At 46.2% G+C, this 10,000-nt stretch overlaps 1 pseudogene; it reads right to left on the reverse strand.

Moving 5' to 3' along the window:
• Positions 1–10,000, reverse strand: part of LOC124013885 — a 16,358-nt pseudogene that overhangs the window by 4,453 nt on the left and 1,905 nt on the right.

Below are 10,000 nucleotides of genomic sequence, written 5' to 3' on the forward strand. Positions count from 1 at the left end.
CACTGTAGGTACATATCTACCTCAATACCTTTCAGAATGCACTGTAGGTACATATCTACCTCAATACCTTTCAGAATGTACTGTAGGTACATATCTACCTCAATACCTTTCAGAATGCACTGTAGGTACATATCTACCTCAATACCTTTCAGAATGTACTGTAGGTACATATCTACCTCAATACCTTTCAGAATGCACTGTAGGTACATATCTACCTCAATACCTTTCAGAATGTACTGTAGGTACATATCTACCTCAATACCTTTCAGAATGTACTGTAGGTACATATCTACCTCAATACCTTTCAGAATGCACTGTAGGTACATTGTCTCTATTTCTCTCTCTGTATCTCTGTATCTCTGTAACTCTATCTCTCTCTCTCTCTCTCTCTCCTTCTCTCTCTCTCTCTCTCTCTCTCTCTCTCTCTCTCTGTCTCTATTTCTCTCTCTGTTTCTCTCTCTCTCTCTCTCTCTCTCTCTCTCTCTCTCTCTCTCTCTCTCTCTCTCTCTCTCTCTCTCTTTGTCTCTATCTGTATCTGTCTCTCTCTCTCTCTCTCTCTCTCTCTCTCTCTCTCTCTCTCTCTCTCTCTCTCTCTCTCTGTCTCTATTTCTCTCTCTGTATCTCTCTCTCTCTCTGTCTCTCTCTCTCTCTCTCTCTCTCTCTCTCTCTCTCTCTCTCTCTCTCTCTCTCTCTCTCTCTCTCTCTCTTTCTCTCTCTTTCTCTCCCTGGGTTAGAACCTCATCTGTGCTCAAGAGATCAACAAGTAGTAATCTGTACTAGTAATCCACATTATGGAAGGATTTCTGTCATTCCATCGACGTTGTATAATTTCTTTCATTTTCGGCTCTAAATGTTCATGCCTAATGTCACCAGCGTGTCACAGTCATCCTGAATTCTATAGTTTTGACTCCCTCATTTTGAGTCTACAGTATTGGGCTCCTAATCCTGAAGTCTACAGTTTTGACTCCTCATCCTGAAGTCTACAGTATTGACTCTTCACCTTGAAGTCAATAGTTTTGACTCCTCATCCTGAAGTCTATAGTATTGACTCCTCATCCTGAAGTCTATAGTATTGACTCCTCATCCTGAAGTCTATAGTATTGACTCCTCATCCTGAAGTCTACAACATTGACTCCTCATCCTGAAGTCTATAGTATTGACTCTTCACCCTGAGTCTATAGTTTTTACTCCTCATCCTGAAGTCTATAGTATTGACTCCTCATCCTGAAGTCTATAGTATTGACTCTCCACATTGAAGTCTATAGTTTTGACTCCTCACCCTGAGTCTATAGTTTTGACTCCTCACCCTGAGTCTATAGTATTGACTCCTCATCCTGAAGCATACGGCATTGACTCCTCATCCTGAAGTCTATAGTATTGACTCCTCATCCTGAAGTCTATAGTATTGACTCCTCATCCTGGAGTCTACAACATTGACTCCTTATCCTGAAGTCTATAATATTGACTCTTCATCCTGAAGTCTATAGCTTTGACTCCTCATCCTGAAGTCTATAGTATTGACTCCTCATCCTGAAGTCTATAGTATTGACTCCTCATCCTGGAGTCTATAGTATTGACTCCTCATCCTGAAGTCTACAACATTGACTCCTCATCCTGAAGTCTATAGTTTTGACTCCTCATCACATCCATTAATCTAAATGAATACCAAGACATCAACAGACAGCCACCATCTCCTGAAATATCAATAGATTTCCATGAGACGCACCGAAAGCCATTCACATTTCCTGATTTATTTTGATTGAACATTTATTAAAGTTTGGCACACATTTATTTTTTAATTCACCTACAAATGAGGCCATGGTGCTCTCAAATGGCACCATATTCTCCTTAACAGTGCACTACTATTTACCACGTCCCTGATAGGGAATAGGGTGGCATTTGAACAGAGTCAAGTTTCCAAACTACTCTAAATCAACAACCCTAAAACATTCTGTGATTTGGGACTGAATACATGTCACCACTGCCCAGCCAGCCAGTCCCGACCCATTAAACTGAACTCATTAAAACTTTAAGCTCCTTTCGGTTTAAAAAAAAAATCTTATAATCTTTTTCTTCATCCCATCTCTGACATTTTCGTTTTAATCATGGAACAGTGGGTTATCTCTGTAACATAATTTTATCATGATCAGTGGGTTATCTCTCTTTCACGTCATCCCTTTTTTCATGTGAATAGTGGGTTATCTCTATTAGGTCATCACTGCTTTATCTCTCAATTCAATTCAATTCAAGGGGCTTTATTGACATGGGAAACATGTGTTAACATTGCCAAAGCAAGTGAGGTAGATAATATACAAAATGTGAAATAAACAATAAAGATTAACAGTAAACATTACACATACAGAAGTTTCAAAACAATAAAGAACATTACAAATGTAATATTATATATATATATATATATATATACAGTGTTGTAACAATGTACAAATGGTTAAAGTACACAAGGGAAAATAAATAAGCATAAATGTGGGTTGTATTTACAATGGTGTTTGTTCTTCACTGGTTGACCTTTTCTCAGGCAACAGGTCACAAATCTTGCTGCTGTGATGCACACTGTGGTATTTCACCCAGTATATATGGGAGTTTATCAAAATTGGGTTTGTTTTCTAATTCTTTGTGGATCTGTGTAATCTGAGGAAATATGTGTCTCTATCGTCATACATTGGGCAGGAGGTTAGGAAGTGCAGCTCAGTTTCCACCTCATTTGTGGTTCTCTCTATTCAGTCTCTTCTTATCCTCCCTCCCTCCTCCTCCCTCCCTCCTCCCTCCCTCCTCCCTCCCTCCCTCCCTCCCTCCCTCCCTCCCTCCCTCCCTCCCTCCCTCCCTCCCTCCCTCCCTCCCTCCCTCATCTCCCCTCCCTCCCCTCCCTCCCCTCTCCTCCCTCCCTCCCTCCCTCCCTCCCTCCCTCCCTCCTCCCTCCTCCCTCCCTCCCTCCCTCCCTCCCTCCACCTCTTCTTCTTCATCTGCCTCTCCCCATATAGGTCTCTCTTCATCTGCCTCTCCCCATATCGGTCTCTCTCTCTCTCTCTCTCTCTCTCTCTCTCTCTCTTTCCTCTCTCTCTCTCTCTCTCCCTCCCTCCCTCCCTCCCTCCCTCCCTCTCTCTCTCTCTCTCTCTCTCTCTCTCTCTCCCCTCCTCTCTCTCCTTCTGTCTCTAATTCTCTCTCTCCTTCCTCTTCTTCTCTCTCAGAGAGGTCTGTAGCATTGAGATGGTTTGTCACAATGTCCTGGGCCTCTAGATCAGCTTCATTTCTTCTCCACCTCCTGCCATCTCTTCTGCCATCCCTCCCCCATCTCCTGCCATCCTCCCCCTCTCCTGCCTTCCCTCCCCCTCTCCTGCCTTCCCTCCCCATCTCCTGCCTTCCCTCCCCCCATCTCCTCCCTTCCTCCCCCCATCTCCTCCCTTCCCTCTTCCTCCTTCCCCTTCCTCCCTCCGGATGCACACTATCCATTCTCTGTCGGAACACGGTCGTGAACGGTGCGATAGTTGCTGTTCATCCACCCAGAGCAGAGGGTTGGCGAACGTTGAGCACATGGCCACCACGTGGAACAGCGTGTACAGAAGTCTAAAATCCCTCATGTCCAAGACGGAGCTGTCGATATCCGTGGCAATTGAAAAGCGTGGAACGGCAGCCAGCTGACCGCAACACCACGACCACGGTCACCAGCATCTTGGTGGTTTTGCGCCGGGCGGTGGCGGCCGTTGCGGCGGCGGGGGACATGTGGGAACGGAGTTTGGACCAGATACGAGCGTAGGCGAAAGAGATGACGGCTAGAGGAGAACGTACTGGAGGAGGAGCATGGAGATTGAATAGACTGTCCCGTCTGTCGAGCTGCCCGGCCACTTCTCTGTACACACCTGGAGAAGAGGAGAGAGGGTTAGGGTCTGTGTGTCTGTCTGTCTGTCTGTCTCTCTGTGTGTGTGTCTGTCTGTCTGTCTGTCTCTCTGTGTGTGTGTCTGTGTGCGTGTCTGTCTGTCTGTGTGTGTGTCTGTGTGTCTGTCTGTGTGTCTGTGTGTGTGTCTGTCTGTCTGTCTGTCTGTCTGTCTGTCTGTCTGTCTGTCTGTCTGTCTGTCTGTCTGTCTGTCTGTCTGTCTGTCTGTCTGTCTGTCTGTCTGTCTGTCTGTCTGTCTGTCTGTCTGTCTGTGAGACCTACCTGTATAGGCTGTCCTGGAGCCAGATTGAAGGTCCCATACTCTCTGAAGATAGCTAGTGGACTGGCCAGCACCGCACTCAGTACCCACGTGGCGGCAATCACCCCGAAACACGCATCCTTTCTCATCCTGGTCTCCAGGTGGTACACTATACACCTGTCAATCAATCAGCCAGCCAATCAATCACCCCGAAACACACATCCTTTCTCATCCTGGTCTCCAGGTGGTACACTATACACCTGTCAATCAATCAGCCAGCCAATCAATCACCCCGAAACACACATCCTTTCTCATCCTGGTCTCCAGGTGGTACACTATACACCTGTCAATCAATCAGCCAGCCAATCAATCACCCTGAAACACACATCCTTTCTCATCCTGGTCTCCAGGTGGTACACTATACACCTGTCAATCAATCAGCCAGCCAATCAATCACCCCGAAACACACATCCTTTCTCATCCTGGTCTCCAGATGGTACACTATGCACCTGTCAATCAATCAGCCAGCCAATCAGTGCGCCAGTCAATCAATTAATCAGTCAATCAATCAGCCAGTCAATTAATCAGTCAGCCAGTCAATCAATCAATCAGCCAGCCAGTCAATCAATATGTCAGCCAGTACATCAGTCAGTCAATCAGTCAATCAATCAGCCAGTCAATCAATCAGCCAGTCAGTCAGCCTGTCAATCAGTCAGCCAGTCAATCAATCAGCCAGTCAATCAATCAATGAATCAGTCAATCAGTCAGTCAGTTAAAAAATCAATCGATCAAACAGTCAGCCAGCCAGTAAATCAATCAGCCTGTCAGTCAGTCAGCAGTTAAACAATCAGCCAGTAAATCAATCAGCCTGTCAATCAGTCAGCAGTTAAACAATCAGCCAGTAAATCAATCAGCCTGTCAATCAGTCAGCAGTTAAACAATCAGCCAGTAAATCAATCAGCCTGTCAATCAGTCAGCAGTTAAACTTGATGAAGTCTCACCTGTGTCTATCGACGGCTATGACGTTGAGCGTCACCGTGGATACGTGGACAGCCAATCCCTGTGCATAGGGAAGCAGGAAACAAAGTACCTGGCCAAACTTCCACTCCCCGAGCAGAGTATAGACCAACGTGAAGGGGAGGCACAATGTATTCACCAGGAGGTCAGCTAGAGAGAGAGATGGGGGGAGGAAAGAGAGAGGGAGAGAGACAGAGAGACAGAGAGAGAGACAGAGAGAGATGTGGGGAGGAAAGAGAGAGGGAGAGAGACAGAGAGAGAGACAGAGACAGAGAGAGAGAGACAGAGAGAGAGACAGAGACAGAGAGAGAGAGAGACAGAGAGAGAGACAGAGACAGAAAGAGACAGAGAGAGCGAGACAGAGACAGAGAGAGAGAGAGACAGAGAGACAGAGAGAGAGACAGAGAGAGATGTGGGGAGGAAAGAGAGAGGGAGAGAGACAGAGAGAGAGACAGAGACAGAGAAAGACAGAGAGAGAGACAGAGACAGAGAGAGAGAGACAGAGAGAGAGACAGAGACAGAGAGAGAGAGAGACAGAGAGAGAGACAGAGACAGAAAGAGACAGAGAGAGCGAGACAGAGACAGAGCGAGACAGAAAGAGAGAGACAGAGACAGACAGAGAGACAGAGACAGAGAGAGAGACAGAGAGAGAGACAGAGAGAGAGAGACAGAGAGAGACAGAGAAGAGACAGAGAGAGAGAAAGAGAGAGAGAGAGAGAGAGAGAGAGAGAGAGAGAGAGAGAGAGAGAGAGAGAGAGAGAGAGAGACAGAGAGAGAGAGAGAGAGAGAGAGAGAGAGAGAGAGACAGAGAGAGAGAGAGACAGAGAGAGAGAGAGAGAGAGAGAGAGAGAGAGACAGAGAGAGAGAGAGAGAGAGAGAATCAGTCATAGAGCCCATTGCCCTTTGTGGTTGTGAGGTCTGGGGTCCGCTCACCAAACAAGATTTCACAAAATGGGACAAACACCAAATTGAGACTCTGCATGCAGAATTCTGCAAAAAATATCCTCAGTGTACAACGTAGAACACTAAATAATGTCGATACCCACTAAATTAATGATCAAAATCCAGAAAAGAGCCGTTAAATTCTACAACCACCTAAAAGGAAGCGATTCCCAAACCTTCCATAACAAAGCAATCACCTACAGAGAGATGAACCTGGAGAAGTGTCCCCTAAGCAAGCTGGTCCTGGGGCTCTGTTCACAAACACAAACACACCCCACAGAGCCCCAGGACAGCAGCACAATTAAACCCAACCAAATCATGAGAAAACAAAAAGATAATCACTTGACACATTGGAAAGAATTAACAAAAAAACAGAGCAAACTAGAATGCTATTTGTCCCTAAACAGAGAGTACACAGTGGCAGAATACCTGACCACTGTGACTGACCCAAACTTAAGGAAAGCTTTGACTATGTACAGACTCAGTGAGCATAGCCTTGCTATTGAGAAAGGCCACCGTAGGCAGACATGGCTCTCAAGAGAAGACAGGCTATGTGCTCACTGCCCACAAAATGAGGTGGAAACTGAGCTGCACTTCCTAACCTCCTGCCCAATGTATGACCATATTAGAGAGACATATTTCCCTCAGATTACACAGATAAACAAAGAATTCGAAAACAAACCCAATTTTGATAAACTCCCATATCTACTGGGTGAAATTCCACAGTGTTCCATCACAGCAGCAAGATGTGTGACCTGTTGCCACGAGAAAAGGGCAACCAGTGAAGAACAAACACCATTGTAAATACAACCCATATTTATGTTTATTTATAATTCCTTTGGTACTTTAACTATTTGCACATCATTACAACACTGTATATAGACATAATATGACATTTAAAATGTCTTTATTCTTTGAGTGTAATGTTTTTTTTGTGTTTTTTTTAATAATCAAACTTTTGTTTATTATCTATTTCACTTGCTTTAGTGATGTAAACATATGTATCCCATGCCAATTAAAGCCCCTTAAATTGAAATTGAGAGAGAGACAAAGGCATATCTAACATCTTTAAGTAGCAATGACAAAGACACAGGGGTTTCCTCAGCACATCAGACATAGACATGAACAGTCCTCTGAGTTAAGAGTCCAGGCTTTGGGTGAGGTCCGACCACGCCAACCAATGGTCACGAGCAACGTTTGGTCATCGCCATTCTATCCAATCACAGAACATGAGTCTGAGATGGAACCAAGGCACATCACATTTGGGGGGGGGGGGGATAACCCAACCAGGACCCCCTGAACTTTGTCTGCAAGACACTATTCTTTGTTATTGGTACTGAACATGTGTAACCTTGGCAACAGTCTTCACTATTCAACACTATTCTTTGTTATTGGTACTGAACATGTGTAACCTTGGCAACAGTCTTCACTATTCAACACTATTCTTTGTTATTGGTACTGAACATGTGTAACCTTGGCAACAGTCTTCACTATTCAACACTATTCTTTGTTATTGGTACTGAACATGTGTAACCTTGGCAACAGTCTTCACTATTCAACACTATTCTTTGTTATTGGTACTGAACATGTGTAACCTTGGCAACAGTCTTCACTATTCAACACTATTCTTTGTTATTGGTACTGAACATGTGTAACCTTGGCAACAGCCTTCACTATTCAACACTATTCTTTGTTATTGGTACTGAACATGTGTAACCTTGGCAACAGCCTTCACTATTCAACACTATTCTTTGTTATTGGTACTGAACATGTGTAACCTTGGCAACAGTCTTCACTATTCAACACTATTCTTTGTTATTGGTACTGAACATGTGTAACCTTGGCAACAGTCTTCACTATTCAACACTATTTTTGTCGAACATTATTTAACGAGGCAAGTCAGTTATGAACAAAAATATTATTTACAACGACGGCCTACCGGGGAACAGTGGGTTAACTGTCTTGTTCAGGGGAACAGTGGGTTAACTGCCTTGTTCAGGGGAACAGTGGGTTAACTGTCTTGTTCAGGGGAACAGTGGGTTAACTGTCTTGTTCAGGGGAACAGTGGGTTAACTGCCTTGTTCAGGGGAACAGTGGGTTAACTGTCTTGTTCAGGGGAACAGTGGGTTAACTGCCTTGTTCAGGGGAACAGTGGGTTAACTGCCTTGTTCAGGGGAACAGTGGGTTAACTGCCTTGTTCAGGGGAACAGTGGGTAACCTGCCTTGTTCAGGGGAACAGTGGGTTAACTGCCTTGTTCAGGGGAACAGTGGGTAACCTGCCTTGTTCAGGGGAACAGTGGGTTAACTGCCTTGTTCAGGGGAACAGTGGGTAACCTGCCTTGTTCAGGGGAACAGTGGGTTAACTGCCTTGTTCAGGGGAACAGTGGGTTAACTGCCTTGATCCAGCAACCTTTAGGCTACCTGCTGGTTACTGGCCCAACACTCTAACCACTAGGCTACCTGCTGGTTACTGGCCCAACACTCTAACCACTAGGCTACCTGCTGGTTACTGGCCCAACACTCTAACCACTAGGCTACCTGCTGGTTACTGGCCCAACACTCTAACCACTAGGCTACCTGCTGGTTACTGGTCCAACACTCTAACCACTAGGCTACCTGCTGGTTACTGGCCCAACACTCTAACCACTAGGCTACCTGCTGGTTACTGGCCCAACACTCTAACCACTAGGCTACCTGCTGGTTACTGGCCCAACACTCTAACCACTAGGCTACCTGCTGGTTACTGGCCCAACACTCTAACCACTAGGCTACCTGCTGGTTACTGGCCCAACACTCTAACCACTAGGCTACCTGCTGGTTACTGGCCCAACACTCTAACCACTAGGCTACCTGCTGGTTACTGGCCCAACACTCTAACCACTAGGCTACCTGCTGGTTACTGGCCCAACACTCTAACCACTAGGCTACCTGCTGGTTACTGGTCCAACACTCTAACCACTAGGCTACCTGCTGGTTACTGGCCCAACACTCTAACCACTAGGCTACCTGCTGGTTACTGGCCCAACACTCTAACCACTAGGCTACCTGCTGGTTACTGGTCCAACACTCTAACCACTAGGCTACCTGCTGGTTACTGGCCCAACACTCTAACCACTAGGCTACCTGCTGGTTACTGGCCCAACACTCTAACCACTAGGCTACCTGCTGGTTACTGGCCCAACACTCTAACCACTAGGCTACCTGCTGGTTACTGGTCCAACACTCTAACCACTAGACTACCTGCTGGTTACTGGCCCAACACTCTAACCACTAGGCTACCTGCTGGTTACTGGCCCAACACTCTAACCACTAGGCTACCTGCTGGTTACTGGCCCAACACTCTAACCACTAGGCTACCTGCTGGTTACTGGCCCAACACTCTAACCACTAGGCTACCTGCTGGTTACTGGCCCAACACTCTAACCACTAGGCTACCTGCTGGTTACTGGCCCAACACTCTAACCACTAGGCTACCTGCTGGTTACTGGCCCAACACTCTAACCACTAGGCTACCTGCTGGTTACTGGCCCAACACTCTAACCACTAGGCTACCTGCTGGTTACTGGCCCAACACTCTAACCACTAGGCTACCTGCTGGTTACTGGTCCAACACTCTAACCACTAGGCTACCTGCTGGTTACTGGCCCAACACTCTAACCACTAGGCTACCTGCTGGTTACTGGCCCAACACTCTAACCACTAGGCTACCTGCTGGTTACTGGCCCAACACTCTAACCACTAGGCTACCTGCTGGTTACTGGCCCAACACTCTAACCACTAGGCTACCTGCTGGTTACTGGCCCAACACTCTAACCACTAGGCTACCTGCTGGTTACTGGTCCAACACTCTAACCACTAGGCTACCTGCTGGTTACTGGCCCAACACTCTAACC

Source organism: Oncorhynchus gorbuscha, linkage group LG25 (genome assembly GCF_021184085.1).
Source record: "Oncorhynchus gorbuscha isolate QuinsamMale2020 ecotype Even-year linkage group LG25, OgorEven_v1.0, whole genome shotgun sequence".
Taxonomy (NCBI): domain Eukaryota; kingdom Metazoa; phylum Chordata; class Actinopteri; order Salmoniformes; family Salmonidae; genus Oncorhynchus; species Oncorhynchus gorbuscha.